The following is an 18125-nucleotide window of genomic DNA, read 5'->3' on the forward strand; positions in this document are numbered from 1 at the left end:
CTGCTCACTTTCAGTTTCTGATTATGTGAAATACCATTTTTCCATTCATGTCTTTATAGATAAAGTGCATTTCTTATAGGCACCATATACATTCTTAACCATTCAACCAGTCCATATCTTTTAAGTGTAGAATTTAATCCATTTATAGTCAATTTCACATATTGCTATGTGAAGTTTTGTTTCTGTCATATTTTTCATTTTTTCTGGTTGTTTTGCCTATTCTTTGTTCCTTTCTTTTTCTTCTATTTATTGTATTGTGGTTTGGTAGTGTGTCCGGAATTGGTGGGTTCTTGGTCTTGCTGACTTCAAGAATGAAGCCACTGACCCTCGCCGTGAGTGTTACAGTTCTTAAAGATGGTGCATCTGGAGTTTGTGCCTTCAGATGTTCAGATGTGTCTGGAGTTTCTTCCTTCTGGTGGGTTTGTGGTTTTGCTGACCTCAGGAGTGAAGCTGCAGACCTTCACAGTGAGTGTTACAGCTCTTAAAGGTGGCACATCTGGAGTTGTTTGTTCCTCCCATCCAGAGCTGTTCATCCCTCCCAGTGGGTTCATGGTCTTGCTGGCTTCAGGAGTGAAGCTGCAGACCTTTGCAGTGAGTGTTACAGTTCATAAAGGTGACGCAGACCCAAAGAGTTAGCAGCAGCAAGATTTAGTGCAAAGAGCAAAAGAACAAAGCTTCCACAGCATGGAAGGGGACCCAAGAGGCTTGCCCCTGCTGGCTCAGGCAGCCTGCTTTTATTCCCTTATCTGGCCCCACCCACATCCTGCTGATTGGTCCATTTTACAGAGAGCTGATTGGTCTGTTTTGACAGGGTGCTGATTGGTGCATTTACAAACCTTGAGCTAGACACAGAGTGCTGATTGGTGCATTTGCAATCCTTTAGCTAGACACAAAAGTTCTCCAAGTCCCCATTAGTTTAGCTAGACACAGAGCACTGATTGGTGCATTTACAAACCTTGAACTAGACACAGGGTGCTGATTGGTGCATTTACAAACCTTGAGCTAGACACAAAGTGCTGATTGGTGCATTTACAAACCTTTAGCTAGATATAAAAGTTCTCCAAGTCCCCATCCAACTCAGGAGCCCAGCTGGCTTTGCCTAATGGATCGTGCGCCAGAGCCACAGGCGAAGATGCCCAACAGTCCCACGCCACACACAAGCACTCCTTGGGTGGTGGAAGGGACCAGGCACTATGGAGCAGGGGGCATCACCCACTGGGGAGGCTCAGGCCATGCAGGAGCCCACCACGGGGTACAGGAGGGCTCGGGCATGGTGGGCTGCAGGTCCTGAGCCCTGCCCTTCAGGGAGGCAGCTGAGGCCCAGCAAGAATTTGAGATGGTGCAGGCAGGCCGGCAGTGCTGGTGGACCCAGTGCACCCTCTGCAGCTGCTGGCCTGGGTGCTAAGCCCCTCACTGCCTGGGGCCGGTGGTGCCGGCAGGCTGCTCTGGGTGCGGGGCCCGCTGAGCCCATGCCCACCCGGAACTCACGCTAACCCTCAAGCGCCGCATGCAGTCCCGGTTCCCACCCATGCCTCTCCATCCACACCTCCCTGCAAGCAGAGGGAGCTGGCTCCAGCCTCGGCCAGCACAGAGAGGGGCTCCCACAGTGCAGTGGTGGGCTGAAGGGCTCCTCAAGCATGGCCACAGTGGATGCCGAGGCCAAGGAGGCACTGAGAGCAAGCAAGGGCTGCTAGCACATTGCACATTGTCACCTCTCAATCCCCCCTCTAAACAGGACACCCCAACTACTGCTGGGAATTTGGCTGATGACCACACTAGCTACTTCCTGCTGGATGGGGTGATGAAGGGGCCCTGCATTTGTAGTGTCCTCCAGAGGGGAGCTCTCTAGGCCAGCGAAAGTGCCAGTGGGTTGGTTCAGGGGTCCTCAGTAGAAGTTGTTAGTTGAACTCATTTGGGGTTCCATTTGTAAGACCATCTGTAGCTTGATGGCCTTGATTCTAGAGGAAACAAATTTAACAAGGAGGTTAAAAATACAAGGACCAAAGGTGAGTAACAGCAAGATGGCTGCCACGGGAACTAGAAAGGGGAGAAGCCATGTTGCCCAACTCCAGAGGTTGGTATAAGAATTTGAAAGGCGTTACCTGATTTCAGAAGACTTTTCCTATAAATCCCAGGCAGCATCTCTTACTATCCCTGACTGGTTAGTGTAAAAACAACACTCCTCCCCTAAGAAGGTGCAGAGTCCTCCTTTCTTAGCAGTGAAGAAGTCTAGGCCTTGGCGGTTTTGGAGAGTCGCTGCTGCCAAAGAGTCTATTTGGGATTGTAGAGTAAGGATAGATTTCATTATTTCATGCAAACTGTCTGAAAAATCCTTTGAGAGTGTGTGGTAGTAGGATAATGAAGTAGATAAACTGGCTATTCCAGTTCCTATAGTAGTAGCCCTTCCTAACCCTAGAAGTAGGGGTATTAGTTGTATGGCTCTGCACTGACAGACTTGAGCTTTGAGGGGTACTGACAAGGTTGATTTCCTGGGACAATGTTATTGTTGGGACTTAGAAAGACTAAGGTGCAGGTGCCTGTCTAGTTAGTGGGGAGGCAGATATAGGTGGATGTTCCACATAAGAAGCTGGTCCCTGGTGGAAGAGGCTTACTTTCAAGTATGGTTACATCACTCACTGTGGCATAACCTGCCCTTCGTATCCCATTCTCCACAAATGAACTTCCATCGGTGTATAGGTTAAGGTCAGCATTAGCTAAGGGGACTTCTAAGAGATCATCTTGGGTGGCATAAGTCTGAACTATAATTTGTTGGCAGTCATGCTCGATAGGTTCCCCATCCTCTGGGAGAAAAGTGGCAGGGTTGAGGGACACACACATATGTATTTGAAGCACCAGTCCCTCAAGGAGTAGCCCTGGTATCTAAGTATGTGGTTGTCTGATAGCCATAAACTTCCTTTGGCACCTAGTATGCCATTTACATCATGAGTAGTCCAGACAGTGAGATCGTTTCCTTGTATTATTTTGATAGCCTCTGACACTAAGACAGGCACCGCCGCAACTACCCTTAAACAGTGAGGCCAGCCTTTTGGTACTACATCAATTTCCTTACTTAGGTATGCCACTGGTTGTGAGGTTGTCCCACGAGTCTGAGTAAGGACTCCAAGAGCTATGCTGGCTCTCTGTGGTATATAAAGAGAAGTTAAGCCTGTGGGAAGGCTTAAAGCTGGAGCTTGTACTAGAGCCTGCTTTAAGATTTTGAAAGCTGTTTCTGCCTCTGGTTCTCATTCTACTAGATGAGTATTTGCCCTCTGGGTTTCCTTGCTTAGAGTATAGAGGGGCCTGGCTATCTCGCTGTATCCAGGGATCCATAGTCAGCAAAAGCTGGTGATTCCAAGGAACCCCTACAACTGTGTTAATGTCTTAGGGTGAGGATAAGCCAGTATAGGCTGTATTCATTCCTTGCTAAGGGCCCTGGTCCCTCTGGCTAAGATTAGGCCTAGATATTTGACCTGCTGTAGGCAAAGATGGGCCTTTGACCTAGACACCTTGTACCCTTGATTAGCTAGAAAGTTCAAGAGATCTAAAGTAGCCTGCTGGCATGAGTCTTCTGAACTGGTAGCCAAAAGTAAATCATCCACATACTGAAGGACAAAAGTGCCTGGACTTGAGAAGTGGCCTAGATCTTGGGCCAGTACCTGATCAAACAGATGAGGACTATCCCTAAACCCTTGGGGCAAGACTGTCCATGTGAGTTGGGATGTGTGTTCTGTGGGATCCTCAAAGCCAAAGAGAAACTGGGAGTCAGAGTGCAGGGGAATACAGAAGAAGGCATTCTTGAGGTCCAGAACACTGAACCATTATGCTTCCTCTGGTATTTGAGAGAGCAAGGTATGGAGGTTGGGTACAACTGGATATAGAGGATATATAACGGATACTGCCTCATTGATGAGTCTAAGATCTGGCACTAGTCTCCACTGACTGGTTTTTGTACTCCTAGAATTGGGGTGTTGCAGGGACTGCTGCATTTCGTTACTGAGCCTTGAGCTTTTAAATGTTTAACAATATCTTGTAATCCTTTATGAGCTTCAAGCCTTAAGGGATATTGCCTTTGATAAGGAAAAGTAGTGGGGTCTTTTAGACTGATTTGGACTGGGCAGGCATTTTTTGCCCTTCCAAATTGTCCTTCCAATGCCCAGACTTCAGGGTTGATTCCCTCCTCAAATAGGGGACAACAAATGGGTAACTTGTCCCCCATATTCATGTAGATAATAGCTCTAGCTTTGACTAATATAGCCCTCCCTAATAAGGGTATGGGACTTTCAGGCATAACAAGAAAGGCATGTGAAAAGAGCAAAGTCTCCCAATTACAACTGAGGAGGTGGGAGAAATACCTGGTTACGGGCTGTCCCAGGATTCCTCGGATGGTAATGGACCTTCAGAACAGTCGTCCAGGACAGGAGACTAACACTGAGAAGGCCACACCAGTGTCCAGGAGGAAGTCAATTTCCTGTCCCTCAATGGTTAAGCATACCCGGGGCTCAGTGAGGGTGACGACATGAGCTGGTGCTTGCCCTGGGCACCCTGTCATATTGTTGGATCATCTGGTTGGGGGCTTCTGACCCAGAGAACCTTTGTCCTCTGGGGCAGTACACCTTTCAGCGATTGCCTTGGCATAGCAGATATGGATGAGGGGGCAGCTTGTTTCTTGTTGGACAATCTTTTTTAAAGTGTCCTTGTAAACCACACTGATAACAAGCCCTACCGGTTGATTGGCCTGCTCCATTTTCTGTCAACTCTGAACCACCAAGGTTTGTCTGTCTGAGGGCCATGACTAAGGCTGCGGCCTTTCTCTCATCTTGCTTTTCCTTTTGGGCCTGTTCCTCTTGGTCCCTATTACAGAACACCGAGGTTGCCAGGTTTAATAATTCCTCTAGATTTTGTTCAGAGCCCAGGGCTTGCTTTCGGAGCTTTCTCCTGATATCTGCAGCTGATTGGGTAATAAACTTATCTTTTAGAATCAATTGACCCTTGAGTGATTCAGGTGACAGGGGAGTATATTTTCTTAAGGCCTCTCATAGCTGCTCGAGGAAGGCAGAAGGATTTTCTTCCTTTCCCTAAGTTATGGTGGACATCATTGAATAATTCATGGGCTTTTTTCTAATTCTCCTTAGTCCTTCTACAACACAGGTCAACAGATGTTTACGATTCCAGTCCCCATGATCTGAGTCAAGGTCCCAGTAGGGATCCATACTGGGGATGGCTTGCTGACCAGTAGGGAATTTGTCCCTTTCTTCAGCTGTCATTCTATCATTTACTTGACTAAGATACCAGGTATCTCCAAACTCTCGGGCTGCAGCAAAAGCCACATTCTTTTCATTAAAGGCCAGGGTTTGATCTACATCTCTCCAAGCGAGGTCGAAGGTTTGCCCTAGACTCTGTAGGACATCTATATACCTATCAGGATCATCTGAAAACTTCCCCAGGTCTGCCTTGATCTGCTTTAAATCAGAGAGGCAGAAGGGGACATGTACCCAGGTTGGGCCAAATTCCCCTCCCCCTACAGCTTGAAGGGGACATAACAAATAGCCTGGGGGTTTTTATGGTCCTTTGGAGACTTCTTTGCTTATTTCCTTCTGGGCAGGGGAGATTAGAGGAGGATTATCATTAACAGGAAGGGGAGCTATAGGGAGGCAAGGATATGGGGGTAAGCTGAGAGGTCCTCCTGTGGGATGTAAATTGCAAGCTTTGCGTAGTTGTGTATTCTCCTTCAATGAAAAGAAAGCTTGGACATAGGGTGTTTCCCTCCATTTGCATTCCCTCTTACAGAAAAGGTCAAGCTGCAGGACAGTATTGTAATTTGTACTTCCCTCAGGTGGCCATTTTTCCCCATCAGAGAGAGAATATTGGGGCCAAGCCAAAGTGCAGAAAAAAATGAGCCATCTCTTTTTCAGGGTTTGTGGGTCAAATTGGTCCCAATGGCTTAGGATGCATTTCAAGGGTGAGCTTGTTGATGCCTGAGTATTTCCCATCTGAAAGACAAAACTGCCCATGGTTTTGGTTTGTTTTATTTCTCCCCCTGCCCAAGAACCCACAACAGTCCCTGGACCCTGCTGATCGGAACAGTTGTGCTCACCAACACAGCAGCAGAAACACTAGTTTTCCTTCTAGACCACAAGGAGGACCAAGGAATGTCAGATTTAGTGGTCCTTACCAACACATTCTCAAAAATCTGCACCCTTGCCTGTCCTCCTAGACCACAAAGAGGACCAAGAAAAATAGGATTTAGTGGTCCTTACCGACGACGCATTCTCAAAAACCTGTTAGAGCCCTAAGAATTCTCCTGTTAGTATTGGGACCTTACCCATGTCCTATAAAGATGTTATGCCCCAAAGATGAAGTGGAGGGCCATACCCTGAGGGAGAGAATGGATCTCCAGAGTTGGAAGAGTGATGCCTTTTGTCCCCACTTATATGAATAGGAAGGATACAATTTCTGAGGCTCCCCATATCCTAGCTTCAGAAATAGCTTTTGTTAGGCCTGCTAGTCTGAGGAGGTATCCTAAAATTCCAGATAGTACCCCCTACATTGGGGCTTTGGGCAAAAATTATGTCTTTCTGATTTGTGAGCCCGGGTGCCTAAAGAAGGTAACATAGTCCTGGAGTTTATACTAGAAATCATTCTTATAGGAGAAACTAGAAAAGCACCAGAGACAGGGAGTGATATTTAGAAGCAGGGCTAGCCTTGGAGAAGAGAGGCAAGAGGAAGTTTGTCTGGCAGGTATTAGGACCCAAGGGGCAAATGTCAGGGTAGATAGAATAGATGGGTGAGTCTCACTTGGGTGACTTGACTTTGAGAGTTCCGCTTATGGCCGCAGGGTCAACCAACTTGTTGTCGGGACCCCTGGAGCTGAATGGCTTTCCTCTCTGTTGACCCTTGGCTCAGCCCAGAAGTACAGGAAAAGTGGAAGCTGGTTCCAGGCAAACCAAGGCTCCCAACTCCAGAGAGTCGGGAGGTTGTTAGAGAGCCCTTTCCCAGAAAGCCTGACACTCGTGTCTTTAGTCCAGTGGCCACGCTAGTAGCTTTTAACTGGCCAACAGGTGCCCAGTATTTAGCCTCCAAATTCTAAGGAAAAATAGGACAGAATAGCAAGCGAAAGAGGTCCAATGGTACTCACCACTTGACGATAGGTGATAGTCTCACCACTTGGTGAGAGGTGATGGTCTCACCACTTGACAACAGTCTCACCACTTGGTGAAAGGTGATAGTCCCATCTGGGTCACCAAAATGTGTCCAGAATTGGTGGGTTCTTGGTCTCGCTGACTTCAAGAATGGAGCCACGGACTCTCGCAGTGAGTGTTACAGTTCTTAAAGATGGTGTGTCTGGAGTTTTTGCCTTCAGATGTTCAGATGTGTCTGCAGTCTCTCCCTTCTGGTGGGTTCGTGGTCTCGCTGATTTCAGGAGTGAAGCTGCAGAACTTCACAGTGAATGTTACAGCTTATAAAGGTGGCACGGACCCAAAGAGTGAACAGTAGCAAGATTTAGTGTGAAGAACAAAAGAACAAAGCTTCCACATTGTGGAAGGGGACCCGAGCAGGTTGCCACTGCTGGCTCGGGCAGACTGCCCCACCCACATCCTGCTGATTGGTCTATTTTACAGCGCGCTGATTGGTCCATTTTACAGAGAGCTGATTAGTCCGTTTTACAGAGAGCTGATTGGTCCATTTTACAGAGAGCTGATTGGTCCGTTTTGACAGGGTGCTGATTGATGTATTTACAATCCCTGAGCTAGACACAGAGTGCTAATTGGTGCATTTACAATCCTCTAGCTAGACATAAAAGTTCTCCAAGTCCCCACTAGATTAGCTAGATACAGAGTGTCGATTGGTGCATCCACAGATGCCGAGCTAGACACAGAGTGCTGATTGGTGCATATACAATCCTCCAGCTAGACATAAAAGTTCTCCAAGACCCCACCCAACTCAGAAGCCCAGCTGGCTTCACCTAGTGGATCCAGCACCAGGGCCATGGGTGGAGCTGCCCTCTAGTCCCGTACCACGCGCCTGCACTCGTCAGCCCTTGGGCAGTGGATGGGACCAGGCACCGAAGAGCAGGGGACAGAGCCCGTCAGGGAGGCTCGGGCCATGCAGGATCCCACTGGGGGGGCTCAGGTATGGCAGGCTACAGGTCCCAGGCCCTGCCCCATAGGGAGGCAGCTGAGGCCTGACAAGAATTCAAGTGTGGCACAGGCGGGCCGGTAGTGCTGGGGAACCTGCACACCCTCCCTAGCTGCTGGCCTGGGTGCTAAGCCCCTCACTGCCCAGGACTGGCAGCACCAGCCAGCCACTCCGAGTGTGGGGCACTTCAAGCCTGCACCCACCTGGAACTCATGCTGGCCCCAAGTGCCGCGAGCAGCCCCGGTTTCTGCCCACACCTCTCCCTCCACACCTCCCCGCAAGGAGAGGGAGCTGGCTCCAACATTTCTCTCCCAGAGAGGGGTTCCCACAGTGCAGCAGCCAGCTGAAGGGCTCCTCAAGCACAGCCAGAGTGAATGCCAAGGCCGAGGAGGCACTGAGAGTGAGCCAGGGCTTCTAGCACATTGTCACCTCTCAGTAGTTTTCTGTAATGGTACCAATTGAGCCCTCTCTCTTCCTCATTTGTGTGTTTGCTTTACCAGTGAGTTTTTTAACTTTGTTTGTTTTCATGATAGTAAATCTTGTCCTTTCACTTCTAGATTTAAGACTCCCTTAAACATTTTTCATAGGGCTGGTCTAGTAGTGGTGAATCCTTCAGCTTTTGTAGTGAATTCCTTCAGCTTATCTGGGAAAGACTTTTTTGCCTTTATTTATAAAGGATAGTTTTACTGGATATAGTTTCCTTGGCTGGCAGAGTTTTTTTTTATTTTAGCAATTTGAATATATATTATCCCATTCTTTCCTGACGGGTAAGGTTTCTGCTGAGAAGTTTACGGTTAGTCTGATAGGAGTTCCTTTATAGGTGACTAGATGTTTTTCTCTTGCTGTTTTTTTAATCTCTCTTTGTCTTTGACTTTAGACAGTTTGATTATAATGTGTGATGGAGAAGACCTTTTTGCATTGTATCTGTTTGGGGATCTCTGAGTCTCCTGTATCTCTATGTCTAAATATCTTGCTAGACTTGGGAAGTTTTCAGTTATTATTTTGTTAAGAGGTTTTCTAACCTTTTCATTCTCTCTTCACCTTCTGGTGAAAACCTCTTAATCCTGGCTGGGCGCGGTGGCTCACGCTTGTAATCCCAGCACTTTGGGAGGCCAAGGTGGGTGAATCATGAGGTCAGGAGATCAAGACCACAGTGAAACCCCGTCTCTACTAAAAAAACAAAAAATTAGCCGGGCGTGGTGGCAGGCACCTGTAGTCCCAGCTACTCAGAGAGGCTGAGGCAGGAGAATGGCGTGAACCTGGGAGGCGGAGCTTACAGTGAGCCAAGATCGTGCCACTGCACTCCAGCCTGGGTGTCAGAGCGAGACTCCATCTCAAAAAAAAAAAAAAAAAGAAAACCTCTTAATCCCAACAATTTGAATATTTGGTCACTTTCTGGTACCCTATATGTCACAAAGGCTTTGCTTATTGCTTTTTTCTTCTTCTTTTTTATTTTTATCTGACTGGATTATTTCAAAAGATTGTCTTCAACTTCTGAGATTCTTTCTTCTGCTTAGTCTAGTCTATTGTTGCAGCTCTCAAATGTATTTTGTATTCATTCAATAAATTCTTCAGTTTCAGAATTTCTATTTGGTTCTTTTGTGTAATATCATGCTCTTTAGTAAATTTCTCATTCATATCCTGAATTGTTTTTCTGATATCTTTTTATTATTTTTCAAAATTATCTAGTATTTCAATGAGCTTCTTCAGAATCAGTAAGTTGAATTCTTTTTCTGGGATTTTGTGAATTTATTTTTGGTTGCAATCTGTTGCTAGAGAATTTTTATATTCCTTTGGAGGTGTCATGTTCCTTGCTTTTTTATGCTTCCAGTATACTAATATTGATATCTCTTCATCTGGTGTAATCATTGCTTCTTCTAATTTTTTGAATTACTTTCATATGAGGGGACTATTTCCTGGAGATGCATCTATGATGTTGGTTGAGGAGGGCACTTTGGCTTCAATTCTGGGTGCATGCAGGAATTTAGTCTCTGTGGGATTTCTTCAGATAATAACATCAGTGATATCTGTGATTTCCTCTGTGTCTTAGGGTGCAGTTATTAGTGGAGGCTGTGGTGAAGTTTTTCTGGGGACTAGGATGCCAGTTGGGCCAGTCTTCAGGCCCCAATGGTGTCAGTGGTGAGCTGAGCTTGCCTGTCCCCAGGACCCAGATGGGATATGCTGGTACCTGGAGTTAGTGTGTCCAAGCAAGCTGATTCTCAGGCCCCCAGGTGGCTTACTCAGATGCTGGTAGTAGCAGCAGCAGGTTGGAAAGAAAGATAAGTTATTGGGCCACTGCGAGGCTAGCATTGTGTGGATGATGGTAAGGGCAGTGGTGAGATGACCCTCTGGTTCCTGGGCAGTATGCTGGTGTTGGTATTGGCTTAGACAGGCTGAGTGTGTCTGTCTCCAGGCCTGCAAGAGGCATGTGCAGGTAAGTGCCAACTGTGGTATAGCATCTAGGTGGGGAGGCCCAACCTCACATCCCCAGGAGGATTGTTCTGATGCCAATGGAAGTAGATGAAACTGGGCAATCTCTTAGCCCTTAGACTATGTGCTCTGGCATTGAGAAGCAAAGCTAGGCTGGGCAGGTTTATTCTCAGGCCCCCCAGTGGTCTGTGCTGTGGTAGGCAGGGGTAGAAAATCCCCAGGTCATTGGCAGGATGCTCAAGTGAGAGGTGACAGTGACCACACTGCTACCCTTCCACTGGGGAGGGTGGTACTGCCTTCAGTGGCAGGCAGCCTAGGCTGGCTGGTAAGGAACATGTGCACCTCTCATGCCTTAGCCCCAGTGTGTTTATGCCGTAGCCACTGCTTGATATGCAGCACCCCATTAACACCTTAGGCCCAACATTTTTAGCCCATGCATTGGCCATGCCTCAGCCCCTGCTGCAGTAGGCTGCAGTCACTCACATCTAAGCCTTAGGGGCAGCAGCCATGCTTCTCTTGTGCCTCAGCCCTAGTGCTGCTAGGCTTCCAGACAGTATGCAGTCTGCTGGGGGTAGAGCTCTAAATCAGAGCCTTGCTGTAGCTGCTTAGGTCTCAGGGAATGTGTGGGACCCAATATGAGCTCCCTCTTTGGACAGTTTCATCCTACAATTTCTTGGTAGCTCTCTCTGTTAGTTTCAGGATCTGCAAGGGTCGACAGGCTCTCCCATGGCTAGGAATGCAGGAGTTTGTTGAGGAAATGTGTACCACTAAGGGCTCTTCACTTCCCCTTTCCCTGTATTGGGGAGTCTCTTGGCTCCCAGATGATCCTGGCTGAGCAGGCTGCCTTGCTTCCTTTTCCTTCCTTGCTTTAGGTATTTCCTGTCACTTTTCTTTTGAATTCTAGTTTTCTCTTTTGGATTATCTATTCAAAGTGTGATTATGTAACTCACAATTTTGGTTCTTAGTAAAGGAGGAAGGTATAAAATGCCTCTAAACAGTGGTCTTCAAGCCTCCTCCCACAGATAATCTTTCTTTTGTCATATAATGTATCATGAGACTAATTTCTCATTATAGTCATAGGTTTCACCCACACTTACATGAGAGGGGATCATACAAGGGTAGGAGTCATTGGAGGTCATCTTAGAATCTGCCTTCGACATCATTCAAAGTTTCTGTTTTGTGTGTCCTAGACACTTTTATGGCCTTAATAGTACTTTATTTTAAAAGTATGAACAGTGTAAAATTGCATCAGAAGCCATAAATTCCACAAGAGAACTATTTAAAATGTCTTTTAAAACTAACATGTTTCAGTTGTTCAAAGTTGTCTGGAAAACCTATCATTAGGCTGGCGCTTGCTTTGCTGGTCTTTGCCTAAAACACAATACCTGGGAGCGATTTTTCAGATACATTATTTCTATCACTGTGAAGTTAACAAAATCAGAATAAAAACTAGGTTACAGAGAATATTTTGAAAATTTTTTTAAGTTCAAAAAATACTAAGGTTTAACTTTTGCATATTTGTAAACACAGGAAGGAAACAAATTATCCTGAGACTAAGAACATCTAGAGCAATATAAAAAGAGTATTAAGAATGATAGAAAACAACTCTAATCATATACACACTATCTATATTTTCTTGTACTCAGAAATAAATATTGGTTGTATTCAGTAAGCATCTAAACTGTCTCTTGTTCCATGAAATCCACAACTGAAATTCTTAACTCCTCAGACTTCTTATTCTAGTTCAAAATTCAATTTTCCAAATTCTAGCTCCCTTCCTCCTATCAAAGGTCCGAACATTCACAAAACTTATGAAGTGGAGTCTTGCCAATCCTAGAACTCAAACTAATGACTTAAAGTCTTGTAGTATGGACTTTGAAACAGACATCCCATGTCAGACTTTGTAAAAACATCAGGAGATATACACCAACTTACGAAAATGTGTCAGGTGAAAATACAATTCCTCTTATTAAAAAAGACAATGATACAAACAATGTGTTTTATTATGTGTTTGAACATTCTATTTGTTTATATCAGCAATTGTATGACAAAAGTAAGGTTTTGGAATGCCATTCCAGTTTGCATTATTTTGAAACAGAGGTTCTAGAACGCTGGCCCAAAGCATTCTTCAGAAAAGCATGTCTATCTATTGCCACAATGGGGTGTCTGGAAGAGGAGTGAAAATATAGTAAAAAACTTAATTCATACATTTGTATGTGTCATGATTAGCTGATGTTTTATTCGGTATTACTAAGAATATAAAATCAAGATGGGAATTGGAGAAAATCTGCTTTAATTTAGTTATTAGACAAATTCTATTTCATTTAGGATATATCTGTCTTCAGGTAACAGAATACACAACTAATGATGGCTAAAACCATGAGGACATTTACTGTTTACAAGTAGAGAGATAGATGGTCCCAAGTGGATTCACTAAGCCAACAATGTTGACTAAGACTCTGGCCATTTCCTCTCTTCCCATCTGCCATCCTCAGCACAACAGTGTCTTCACTCATGACCACAGTGTGGCTGCAACAGATCTGAGAATCATGCTCTCAGCATTCCAAGCAGGAAGGACAAAAGTAGGTAGAAAACAGCTCTCTTCCATAGTGCTTTTCTTATCAGAGAAGTTCTGATAGTGCCTACTCTAGATCCATCACACAATTGCAAGAATGTTGGCACATTCACTGGGAGCTAATAATTTGAAGTTAATTCTGTTACAGTAGTGCTGGATGTCTAGTGAAAGTCTATGTTTCCTTCTTCCTTACAGATGTTACTCTTTCCTCCATGTGAGTCAGGTAAAGGTAACCCCATTCCCAGATCTTCAGTCTTCTATGTCAATCAAGCATTTTCCTATAAATCAAGTTTTCTGGTGCTTGCCACTGAAAGCACCTTAACTAATGCACAAAACTATTTATGAAAGTGGGCCTTGAGCCATTCTAAGTATCCAAGAACAGGAAAAGGTACTGTGGAAGAATAAATCATGAAATGGAAAGACATTGGCTAGACATTGGCTAGTTAGTTTTAAACCTAAACAGAAAACAATATAATCTCACATCTATATCAAAAAGAAAGCACAAAATGCATATACATGGGGAGGAGACTAAGGCTATAGCCCAAAATGTTAGCAATGAATAATGGAATTGTCAATGACTTTTCTTCCCATTTTTTTCTTTCTTCCTTTTCTCTTTCATGTTTCCTAAGTTTTTACCAGGAATATATAATAATCTGATAGTAAAACTAAATTTAATATATGCCAAAAGAAGTGTTACCATTATTTGAAAACTATATGGACTCATATTAATAAAATTACTATTTCTTCAATGTATTTAATAGTAGCAAAAGGAAAATAATCTTGAAGGCTGTTTTTCTAAAGCACATGTATTTTTACAAATGTGTTTTATAATATAGTCTATTTGTATGTACTGAAAAATATTAATGCAATGATAGTAAAAATAAGTAAAGTTTATCTCACCCAACATTAAAATGACTTATGGTATACAAGTAATGGCTACTGATTAACAAAAAAACATAATGACTTTATTAATATAATAAAGACCAAGTAATTGTCACTAATGGGTAGAATTATTTAATTTGAGGAAGTCGTAGGAAGAATAAAATAAAAGTATTAGGCAAGGTATGGCAAACTACTTGTGTTAGAAAAACTTCAGACAAATTAATTTTTTTTTATCGAGGCTTGCTCTGTCACCAGGCTAGAGTGCAGTGGCACAATCACAGCTCACTGCAGGCTCTATCCCCTGGACTCAAGCAATCTTCCCACCTCAGCCTCCTGAGTAGCTGGGACCACATGCATGCACCACCATGCCTGGCTAATTTTTTAGTTTTTTTGTTTTTGTAGAGATGGGATCTCCCTATTATTTTTCCCAGGCTGATCTCCAACCCCTGGGCTCAAAGTATCCTCCCACCTCAGCTTCCTAAAGTGCTTGAATTACAGGTGTGAGCCACTGTGCCCAGTTAGACAAAGTAAGTTTGACAGAGTTTGAATAAAGAATGATTTATGAGTTGGGCAGCACTCAAAACCAGAGAGGTTCAGAGAACTCTACCCAGCAGCATGAACAGTGAGGTTTTATAACACAAATATGGAAGCAAAGTAGAGAAATCATCTGATTGACTGCAGATAAGCATTTGTGTTAGTTGGGTATGGTCTGATCATTTGGCTGCCCATAATGGCTGACGCTTGGCTGTTTATGATTGGCTGAGAATTGGCTGTTTGTTACATTCCGAAGTTAGGCTTTTGTTTGTTTACATACTAAGTTAGGTTGCAGTTTGTTGCATAGGAACTCAAAGTATGGAGATATCCTCAGGCAAATGGCCTCCTGCACTGTTAGTCAGTCTCAAGTAGAGCTACTAAGGGAAAATATTCTGAAGACTAAAAAAGTGAATTTCCTAACTGATGGAAGCCTCAGGTTCTGCAGCAGTGCCTTGGAGGCCACCCCATGTGCTGCACTGTGAAGTGGATAAGCTGGGTGCCTAGTGCAGCCCCTCTCCTATTCCAGTTGAGCTGCTTTACTTTTATCCATTGTAAAATTTGTTTTCTAGATGTCTTTTGGAAAAATAAAAGGGAAAAGGGGAAGTTTTGCTACTACATGTCACTGCCCAAATGAAGCTTCTTTTACCTACTAAGAGGATAAACAGGGGTCCCCAACTGCTTATATAATTTACTGGATGAAAATAAATAGACTTCATAAATTACCTCCCAAACATTTGCTTCATACACTTTTAACAAGTATTAATGAGGTCAGGGCTACAGGAAGAGAAATTGTAAGACAGTTCTGGTTCCTGCCAAGAGTTAATATAGGACAGGCTGCCGGATCCCTCCCCCAAAATCAACCCTAGAAAAACTATAGATGCTAGATGGAAACACAGAATGCAGCAATTAACAACAAGTAATAAAAGGTAAGAAAACCCCACAGACTGAAGCTTGCTATGAACTGATTTGTGTGAGAGTAGGGTGGCCAAAGCCCAGGAGCCAGTAGTGAGGGAATGGGTTGGTGGAAAGACTTTTTCCACTCTTACCTCACTTTGTCTCAGAAAACTCATTTCCTGACTCTATATCACAGATAGTAGCAACTTCCTGGGCCATTTGTGATCATGGAGGGGAAATATCAGAGCAGTGCACAAGTCCATTTGAGGTAAAGAGTTTGGGAAAATATGCTGACTGACCACCCATCCTCAACTCTTCAAAACCCAGGGCTGTGGATTATAACACAGGAGGCTGTCTCCTCCAATGATGCCTCTTTCTAGGAATTTCAAGATCAGTCCCTGGCCAGAGAATAGCTGAGCAGAATGGCAGCAAGCAGGAACTATCAATCAGGGTTTGTAGCTCCTGGGCTTCTCCTCCTCCCTCTTCCTAATTGGCTGACTGACTAGGGGCTAGTACTTATCTCCTTCCCAATACATTGCCAAACAGAATAGCTGGTAGTCCCAGGGAAACATTGCCTCACAGACTCAAACAACAAACAAGATATCTAGGAAGTATACGTTATTTCTTTAAGTCAAAAAACTGAAAAATATATATCATTTGAAACAATGTTGTTGGAACAGAAAGGTCAAGATTTTAAATTAAGCATGATAGATATTCTTTAGAAGATAAGATGAAAATAAAATAAAACAAAGAAAAATTTTTTAAAACAACCAAGTGGATATATTATATATGAAAATAAAATACTCAAAAGAAAGAACATAGTGGATTGGTGTGATAGCAGGTAGATGCTTTAAAAATCAACTGTAAGAAGACTGGGTTGAGGAGTTTCCCCAGAAGGCAGTGAGAATGAGAAAAGGAAAAAAATACAGAGTACAAAACTAGATGTAGCAACATCCACATAATAAGAGTCTTAAAATAGGCAAAACATGAAGAAATATTAGAAAAAATAATGGAATTAAATGTCTTAGAATTAGACAAAGATGAAAGATCTCACATTAAAAAGGCCAATTCTGTGCCAAACAGAAGGGACTGGAGAGCCACAGAGATATGCTAAAGTTAAATTAGAATGTTAAGGGCAGACAAAACTTATAAAGATTCCAGAAAGAAAGAGCACATCACCTACAAAAGATCAAGGATTAGATTGGCATTAGACTTCTCAAAGCAAAATTAGATGAAAAAGAACAGTGAAGTTATTAAGGTATTCAAGCAAAAGTCTTGAATATGGAATTTTATATCCAGTTATTCAACATTGAGCATATAGTAAAAAACATTCTCAATTATACAAGGTCTGAAAAATTTTGTAACTTGTATGTTTTTGTAAGCTTTGTGATAACCACAAAGCAAAAAACTACAATAGATACACTAAAAATAAAAAGCAAGGAATTAAAACATACTACAAGAGAAGATCACTTAACCACAAAGGAAGTGTATAAGAAAGGAAGAAAAAGAAAAGAGATTTATAAAATAACCAAAAAACAAGTAACAAAATATCAGTATTAAGTCCTAATCTATCTGTAATAACCTTGGATATAAACAGACTACATTTTCCAACTAAAAGACAGAAAGTGACTGAATGGCTAAAAAGACCCAATCATATGCTGCCCACAAGAAGCTCACTTCACCTATAAAGACACACACAGACTGAAAGCAAAGGAATGAAAAAAAGATATTCCATGCAAACAGAAACTAATAAAGAACAGGAGTAGCTATACTTATCAGATAAAATAGACTTTAAGTCAGAAATTATTTTTTAAAAAGACAAGACCATTATATAATGATCAAGGGGTCAATACTGCAGGATAATTTAATAATTTTTAAATATATATATTCAACACTGAAGCACTTAAGTATATAAAGCAAGTATTAACAGGGCTAAAGGGATAGATTTACTGTAATACAATAACAGTAGGGGACTTCAAAATCTCACTTTCAGCAATAGACAGATAACCCAGGAAGAAAATCAACAAAGGAACATTGGAGTTAAACTACACCATTTGTTTTGTTTTGTTTTGTTTTGTTTTGTTTTGTTTTGTTTTGTTTTGTTTTGTGACAGAGTTTCACTCTTGGTGCCCAGGCTGGAGTGCAATGGCGCCATCTTGGCTCACTGCAACCTCCACCCCTGCACTGCACCCCACCCCGGGTTCAAGTGATTCTCCTGCCTCAAACTCCCAAATAGTTGCAATTACAAGCATGCGCTTCCACACCTGGCTAATTTTTGTATTTTTAGTAGAGACAGGATTTCACTATGTTGGTCAGGCTGGTCTTGAGCTCCTGACTTCAGGTAATCCACCCACCTCGGCCCCCCAAAGTGCTGGGATTACAGACATGAGCCACAGTGCCCGGCCTAAACGGCACTCTAGACCAGGTAGACTAACAGATATTTACAGAATATTCCACTGAACAGCTGCAGAATACACATTCTTCTTAACAGCACATGGAACATTCTACAGGATCAACCGTATGTTAGGCCAAACGAGTCTCAACAAATTTTTAACAATTGAAATCATATCAAATATCTTTGCTGACCACAGTGCAATAAAACTAAAAATCAATAGCGGGAAGAACTTTGGAAATTATTTAAATAAATAAAAATTAAACAACATGCTTATAAATA

This window comes from Hylobates moloch, unplaced genomic scaffold, assembly GCF_009828535.3.
Source record: "Hylobates moloch isolate HMO894 unplaced genomic scaffold, HMol_V3 SCAFFOLD_2, whole genome shotgun sequence".
NCBI lineage: Eukaryota > Metazoa > Chordata > Mammalia > Primates > Hylobatidae > Hylobates > Hylobates moloch.